Consider the following 8797-nt stretch of genomic DNA (forward strand, 5'->3'; position numbering starts at 1 on the left):
TGAAGAATTTGCATCATAGAAATTAACAAGATGTGCTAGATTTTGCAGTGCTAATGTCTTCAGTCGAGGGAATGTAATTTTATCCAAAGTAATTCCACCATCTTTCTGAATAATTTCATCCAAGTCGGAGCAATCCTCTACCCAGAGCTCTTCCAATTTTGAAAGACCTTGAGACATGTTGGGCAAGAAAAGGTATTTCAATTTGTTGCATTTAATGACAATCACAGTTTTGACATTTCTGAAATCTGCAAGCTGAGCAGGTCCTTTCCATATGCTTGCTATTTGAGATAGATTGTCCAATCTGAGTTCTTTTTATCGTTCCAAGTAACGATGTCCCTCTGGCAGTCCTTCAAATTCAAACACCTCCTTAATAGAATTCCCAGTTACTTTTAGTATTTCCAGATTATTCAAATTCTGTATTATGTTTGAATGCAGAAGTCAATTCTCAAGGTAGCTACACTGTTGCACCTCCAAGAATTTAAGTTTTTCAAAGGATCCTGGTGGTAATTGGCCAACACATATCTGTTTCATAGATTCCATGTGGTGAATGTGTAATTCCTGCAATCTGGCAAACACTGGGTTGTTTGGAATAACTTCTGCTAAGGGTATTAAGCATTGTACAGTGTGGCATTGCTCAACAAAGAGACTTCAATCCAAACAACCTTCCTCTCTCATATGCTACAAGGATGTTCATGAGATCCGGGCACCATGAATAGATAAGCATCTCTGCTTTCTCGGTCACAGCCTCAAAGAACCAATCTGGTAAGGTGCTCATTGTATGTGCCCTTTTCAATTTTGATAGGTGCACATTCATTAGCCTGCTGAATAATGATCTGCTAATACATATGTCAAACTTCTCCCACTTTGGAATAAAGTTTACATTCCGAGGGAAGCAATTAACATCTTCTATGTCAACCTTCAAAATTGTTAGTTGAGACAAGTTTATCAACTCTTCAAGGCTTGCATTCCTTTCTTCGTTGGTTCCCTCTACACTGTGATTACGCCATTGTCAAAAGCTTCCTTGCAAGTATAACTCCTCCAACCCATTTAATCTTGATATTATATTTGGCGAGATAGTTTTGATATGGTTACAAGATGTGATATCCAACATCCTTAACTCAGCCAATTTTGTTAATTCACCTGGGAAGGTATTGATAAGAGATTTTTTGAGGCTAAGTATTTCCAGCTTCTTGAGTCCTCCTAATATGGAAATATCTTGACTTGCAACTATCCAAATATAAGGTGCAAAGGTTTTCTAGGAGTCTAATTGATGGTGGAAGTGACAATACCGGCAACCCACTTATATCCAGCACCTTAAGGGTATTTATTCTATTAAAGAACCCACTTGGGATTTCTATCAAGTTTCTATTTTCCTGCAACAACAAGGTTTGGAGTTTTGGGCATACCGGCTCATCAGGAAGTCTTTTGATATCATTGAACATAACTGAGACAGCGGTGTAGCTTTCAAAATGAGTGTCTCGGCGTGGCCAGTCTTCTAAAGCAGAACCAGCTTGTGCCATAAAATTGAAAAGCTCCTCATTTCCTGATGATGATATCAATTTGGCTGTATCACGTACAACATCATGCATCTTTACAAATCCATCCTCATCACACTTTAACAACAATTTTGAGTTAATGAGATTTTTGGTGAAGGTATCAGCATCTCCTCTTGCTTCATCCAATGTGTCAACATTATGAAACAAGCACAGCCCCATCCCATACCTCGCCAAAACTTCCTTGCTGATATTGTGATCTTCTGGAAAGAGAGAACACATCAAGAAGCATGCCCTGGCTTCCCGATCTTTCAAAAAATCATAGCTCAACTTAACGCACTCGGTAACTTTTTCCTGATGATCAGGGTTTGGAGATATTGACCTTTAAAGTCGCCTCGCCGCCTTTTTCCATTCTTCCTCATCTTTGTCACCCAGAGCCCTTGCCACTATGACGAGTGCTAAGGGAAGGCCCTGACATTCCCTGGCAACCTCGCAAGCCACAGCTTCAAATTCAGGAGAGTCAAGATCAGTGCCTGCTGTCTTTTTGAATAGATCCCAAGAATCCTCCGGGGATAAGATATTAAGATGGATCCTATTTTCTTTGCATCCCATGGAATGGCAAACATGTTCTCGTCTTGTAGTCAGTAAGATCTTCGATGGCAAGCCCCAAGGTCGTGGTCGAACGGAATTCCGATGCTGGATAGCTCAATCCTTTCCCGGACACCGTCCAAAATTATAAGAATTCTTTTGTTGGCCATTATCTATGTAGCACGAGTGCGTTTTCGGATTCGGGTGCGGGTGCAGAATTCAATAATTTTTGAAAAAGTAAGGTGCGGGTGTGGTGGGGTGCAATGGTCGGAAATTATTAGATACTTTCATTGTTCCTATAATAACTCTTTATCATTGTTTCTTTAAAAAAAAAAAAACTTTTTATCATCACACCAAGATATCAATCTGTTTTGGATATAGGCGGAAATTGAACTTCAGATCTCTTATTCAATCATTAGAGACTTTATCAATTGAACTAATTGGAACCCACATGAGTAATTATTAGATACTCTTGAGGTCCGTTTGGTTAGGAAGATGGAAAAGTAAGATGATAGAAAATGCAGAGAGAACAGAAAAGTAGAAGGATAGAAAAGATTTTAGTTTCCCTCATTTGTGTTTGGTTGAGAGGGTGGAAAAGTGGATGAATGGAAAACTTTTTTGTTTTGTTGAAAATAAAGTTTGTATAAATTGATCATCACGTCTCTATTAAATAAAATAAAAGGTAACAGATTATACTTTTTTTTTTTTTTTTTTTTTAATTATGTATAGATAGACACTAATTAAAGTACAAAAAAAAAAAAAAGCATAACAAAATGTTTTCAAAAAAAAAAAAAAAAGAGAACAAAAAAAAAAAAACTAACCAAAATTAATGAGAAAATAAACATGAGTACAAAAAAAAAAGAAAAAAAAAGAAAAAAGAAGAAAGCTACACATCCAGAAAAAAGTCAAAGAAAATAAAAAGAAGAAAAGAAAAAAAGCTCTGTTCAAACAAAAGAAAAGAAGAAAAAAATATTAAAAAATGAAAATCATCACGTTAGTAACAAAGAAAAAAAATTAAGGAAAAAAAAAAAAAGTTGACACGTTAGTAACAAAGGAAGAAAAAATGAAAGGAAAAAATAAAAAGCCAACACATGGGAGACTTGAAGGTGAATTTTAAGGGTATTTTTAGAAACTCATTTCATGAGTTTCTTCTTCTCAGTTTTCTCTCTATTTTGGAGATAAAACTTTTTGGTGGGCCAGGAGAGAAAACACCTAGACCCCACCATTTATTTTTCTTCCTCCCCACTCAACCAAACACATTCTAAAAAAGTTTTCTTTCCTATATTTCTCTCAAAAATTTTCCATCCTCCCTATTTTACCAACAAACAAACACACCATTAGAGTATGATAAATGATACTTCCTCCTCTCACATTCATAGTATGATCTATGTGGGGAGTAAAAAGACCCTGATGGGAATGTGGGCCTTTGGGCCATGCTAAGGAAGGCCGACCTGCTCTTGGGTTTAGAACTTGTTAGTACTACGGGTCGACCCATACGCCGAGGATCCGAGGATCTAGCCGATGGTGAATTTCCCTTCGGACGGACACCGGAGAACCCAGGACTTCATGGTAAAGGTTAGGGAATGACACGGTCAAGACCAATGGTTAAAGAGAGGGAACCCTTGAATGTCCTAGAAGCACCAATGTTAGAGAAATACCAAAGATAAAGGCTGTCACCTCCACATTAAAGACCCTACACCTACCACCCTGGCCGCATTAATGGGGAAGTGACACCTGAACAGTGGAAGGGAAACTTCTGGCTACTATTCAAAGGTACTGAGAAAAGAAATATCTAGGCTAAGGGGGAGTGGGGGCAACACGTGTACAAAGTATCAAAAAGAGGAGTATTTAAGAAGAAACCTAGAACAGGAATGAGGAGGCTCCCTTTTTTGTAATCTAAAAAGAAAAAGAAAAAAGAGAAAGAGATAATATAAGAACAGCTCTCGGCTTACGTCCGAGGAGGTTGATTTACAATATTCCTTGTTGTTTTCAAGTGTTTGCAATCTTTGACTTGTCATTTAATCCTTAGACACTTCTAACCTGGGTTTCAAGCCCACACTCTACAAATTCATATTGTTTAAGGCTCATTGGGCCTGAGCCCGTAACTGTTCTTGGGGCCAGGTGCAATTGTGCACTTACAATTGGCGCCGTCTGTGGGAAATCTAGTCTAGAAGAGGTAGGGATATTATGGCAGGCTTAGGCTCTCACCATGCAGAGTCACAGGGATCACAACCGGAGGACCATTTCGAGCGTCTTGAACATCGAAGGGATCGTGAGGGAAGTGTCCACACAGAGTACCCAGGCGCCAGCCATACTCATGGTGGGGGTAGCGCCCCCCGGGAGGACGATTCTAAAGCCATGCAGAAGGAGATCAACCGTTTAAAGAGAAAGCTACGTCGCGCCAGACGTAGGCCTTCATCATCCTCACCTAATCCTTCCTCGGAAGAGGATAGGCGAGCTGGCTACAGTTCGAGATCGTGCTCACCTGCCAGCTCAGTGTCCTCCGATGAGGAGGACGAACGGCCAGCTCGCAGACGCAAGAGTCTTCCTTCTAGGGGCTTAGGCAACGACGCTATGAGTAGGGCGTTACACCAACTCTCCAAATCTCCGTTTTCACGGAGGATTGAAAGGGGGAGGCTTCCCAAGAGGTTCACCCAGCCCACCTTTACCATCTACAATGGCCGGAATGATCCGGTGGAGCATGTGAGTCACTTCAACCAGAGGATGGCAGTGCACTCTCACAACGAGACTCTGATGTGTAAAGTTTTCCCCTCTAGCTTGGGACCTGTGGCTATGAGATGTTTTAACGGTCTCAAATCGGGGTCTATGGGCTCATTCGGGGAGCTAACTAGGGCATTCGCTTCGCGGTTCATTACCTGTAGCAGATTCCCTCGGCCATTGGACTCGCTGCTATCCATGGCCATGAAGGAAGGGGAGACGCTGAAAGCATACTCCGACCGATACGGGGAAATGTTTAATGAAATAGATGGTGATTTTGATGAGGTGGCGCTTAATACCTTTAAGGTAGGTCTTCCTATTGACCACGACCTAAGAAAGTCTCTGACGAAAAAGCCCGTCCGCAGTGTACGCCGCCTTATGGATCGTATTGATGAGTACAAAAGGGTAGAGGAAGACCAGCAGCAGGGGAAGGGAAAGGAGAAGGTTATCCCGCAGGAGAGAAGGGATTTCAGGTCGGACAGATATCATAACAACAAGCCGAGGAGGGATTACTTCGGGCAATCCGGCTCGGCAGCACCCCAGGTTGTAAATACTGTGTTCCGAGAACCAGTGCATCAGTTACTAGAGAAAGTTCGTAAAGAGCCATTCTTCAGATGGCCCAGCAAAATGGCAGGGGACCCTGCGAAAAGAAATCAAAACTTCTTTTGTCAGTACCATCAGGATGTGGGCCACACTACTGAGAACTGTCGGACCCTGTGGAACCATCTGGAGCAGCTTGTCAGTGAGGGAAAGTTAAAGCAGCACTTGTGTCAGCCCACTGGGCAGGTTAGTCAAGTTGGCTCAAACAATCAGAGGAACAATTCATCTCGGCCAGCATTGGGAACAATTAATGTTATCTTCGCTGCACCTGGTAGGACCGGCTCAGGTCCCACTAGGGTGATGGCGGTTTCCCATCCTCAGGCCGAGGATGTGGGTAGCAGGCCGAAGAGGTTGAAGGGCACTTTGCCCGTCTTAGGTTTCTCTGAGGAGGATAAGGTAGGGACTATCCAGCCCCATGACGATGCTCTTGTGGTCACCCTCAGGATAGGGAACTATGATGTGAGAAGGGTGATGATAGATCAGGGCAGTGGTGCAGATATCATGTACCCTGATCTATTTAAAGGGCTAAGATTGGAATTGGAAGATCTAACTCCTTACGACTCGCCGCTTATAAGTTTCGAAGGGAGAGCCGTTGTGCCGAAGGGACAGATCCGTTTACCCGTTCAATCCGGCTCGGAAACGGTTGAGGTGGATTTCATTGTGGTTGATGCGTACTCTCCATATACAGCCATCCTCGCCAGGCCCTGGCTGCACACGCTTGGGGCTGTCTCCTCTACCTTGCACGTTAAAGTCAAATTCCCCTCGGGAGAATGTGTTGAGGAAATCCTCGGCAGCCAATCGGTAGCCAGGCAGTGCATATCGGCTACGGTACTACATCAGACAGAAGTCAAGTCTTCGGCTTTAATAACCAAAGACTTATAGCAGTATACGGCTCCTGATTCATCTGGAATGGTGACAGGAGATGAGACACATTGCGAGGAGTTAGAGAAGTTTCCAGTAGCCGATGACCCAGAGAGATTCTTCCAAGTCGGTGTACTTTTGCCACACCAAGAGAAGATGGAATTGTTAGAATTCTTGAAGGACAATGTTGATGTTTTTGCGTGGGATCCTTATGAAGCTCCAGGCCTAGATCCGGGCTTCATTTGTCATCGCTTAAATGTCAACCCAGCTATTGTTCCGAGGAGGCAACCACCTCGGCGATCTTCCAGAGAACATTCTGAGGCTGTGAAGGAAGAGGTTCTTAAACTCAAAAGGGCGGGGGCTATCAAAGAAGTTTTCTACCCCGAATGGTTGGCTCATACTGTTGTTGTTAAAAAGAAAAATGGAACGTGGAGGGTATGTGTGGACTTCACTGATCTGAACAAGGCCTGTCCTAAAGATTCGTTCCCAATGCCACGTATTGATCAACTGGTGGATGCCACTGTCGGACATCCTCGGATGAGTTTTTTGGACGCCTTCCAGGGTTACCACCAGATTCCCTTGGCATTAGAGGATCAGGAGAAGACTGCCTTCATTACACCGACGGGGAATTATCATTATAAGGTCATGCCATTCGGCTTGAAGAATGCTGGGGCTACCTATCAAAGGATGATGACTAGAATGTTCGAACAGCAAATGGGGAAAACCATTGAAGTATATGTCGACGATATGGTGGTGAAAAGCAAAACAATACTCTCACACGTGAAAGATTTGGCCGATACTTTTCAGATACTGAGAAAGTACAAGTTGTGCCTCAACGCCTCAAAGTGCTCTTTCGGCGTGGGGTCTGGAAAGTTCTTGGGATACATGATTACTCATAGAGGCATAGAGGTAAATTCGGTGCAGGTCAGGGCTATTCTGGACTTGCAGCCTCCTCGGAACCCAAAAGAAATTCAAAATTTAACGGGAATGATTGCCGCCTTGAATAGGTTCATATCTCGGTCAGCTGACCGGTGTCGTCCTTTCTTCCAACTGTTGAATAAGTGGAAAGGGTTTCAATGGACTGAGGACTCCAAGTTAGCTTTTCAACAGCTCAAGCAATATCTTTCTCGGCCACCCATTCTGTCTCGTCTGGAGGCACATGAGATTTTGTTTGCTTATCTGGTAGTGGCCGTCCACGCGGTCAGCCTGGTCCTGATAAGAGATGATAACGGGGTGCAAAGACCGGTATATTACGTTAGTAAGTCTTTAGGTGATGCCGAGGTGCGTTATCAACCCTTAGAGAAAGCGCTCCTGGCCGTGGTTCATGCCACGCGAAAGCTTCCCCATTATTTTCAATCCCACACAGTGGTTGTTCTGACCCAATTGCCCCTCAAGGCAGTGCTGCGTAGCGCCGACTACTCAGGAAGGATAGCAAAGTGGGGGACCATCCTGGGGGCTTTTGATGTTAAATACAAGCCTCGCACCTCGGTGAAGGGCCAGGTCCTCACTGACTTGGTGGCGGAATTTGCCGAGCCATTACTGGAAGAAACTCTAAAGGAGGCCCACATGGGTGAAAAATCAGTTGGTGTGATCACAGCTGCGGTATCTCCGATTTGGGAAATGTATGTGGATGGGGCAGCCAATCAGAGAAGGTCAGGTGTTGGACTTGTCCTGATGTCCCCTGAGGGAATTGTTTTCGAAAAGTCTTTGAGGTTGGCATTCTCGGCCACTAATAATGAGGCTGAATACGAAGCGGTCTTGGTAGGCATGAAAATGGTGCAAAGAATGGGTGGAAAGGAAATCCATGTCTTCTCGGACTCTCAACTGGTGGTCGGCCAGGTCACGGGGACCATGGAGGCTAGAGATCCAAGGATGCAGGAATATTTGGCCCAGATCAAGCGCCAGCAAACTGAATTCGACTCCTTCGCCTTAACTCATATCTCTCGGAGCGGAAACACCCATGCAGACTCCTTAGCCACGCTGGCAACGTCCTCGACTCAAGGTTTACCTAGGGTTATCCTCGTTGAGGATTTGCTAGAACCCTCTCTTGTCATTGCCAACGCGCCTCGCATCCATCTAATAAGGCCTGGACCTAGTTGGATCGATCCGGTCATATCTTTTCTTAGGAACGATGTCCTTCCTGAGGATAAATCTGAAGCAGATAAGATATGCCGAAAGGCGCCATGTTTCTGGTTGTCCGAGGACCAGAAACTGTACAAACGATCCTTTTCAGGACCGTACTTGTTGTGTGTACACCCTGACTCAACGAAAGGGCTTCTAGAAGAACTGCATGAAGGGATTTGTGGCAGCCACACTGGGGGAAGATCCTTAGCCCATAGAGCTCTGACTCAGGGTTATTGGTGGCCTAATATGCAAAGGGAGGCTCAAGACTATGCCAGGAAATGTGATCAGTGTCAGAGGTTCGCCCCTAATATTCATCAACCTAGAGGAGTTCTTAACCCCCTTTCCAGTCCTTGGCCCTTCGCATAGTGGGGACTAGACATGGTTGGGCCATTTCCGAGGGCAACAGGTAACAA

The 8797-nt window shown here is 44.1% G+C and overlaps 1 pseudogene; it reads right to left on the reverse strand.

The window, feature by feature from the left end:
• Positions 1 to 312: 312 nt before the first annotated feature.
• Positions 313 to 2251, reverse strand: LOC142605362 (disease resistance protein At4g27190-like; annotated as a pseudogene).
• Positions 2252 to 8797: the final 6546 nt, after the last annotated feature.

This window comes from Castanea sativa, chromosome 7 (genome assembly GCF_040712315.1).
Source record: "Castanea sativa cultivar Marrone di Chiusa Pesio chromosome 7, ASM4071231v1".
In the NCBI taxonomy this organism is placed as follows: Eukaryota; Viridiplantae; Streptophyta; class Magnoliopsida; order Fagales; family Fagaceae; genus Castanea; species Castanea sativa.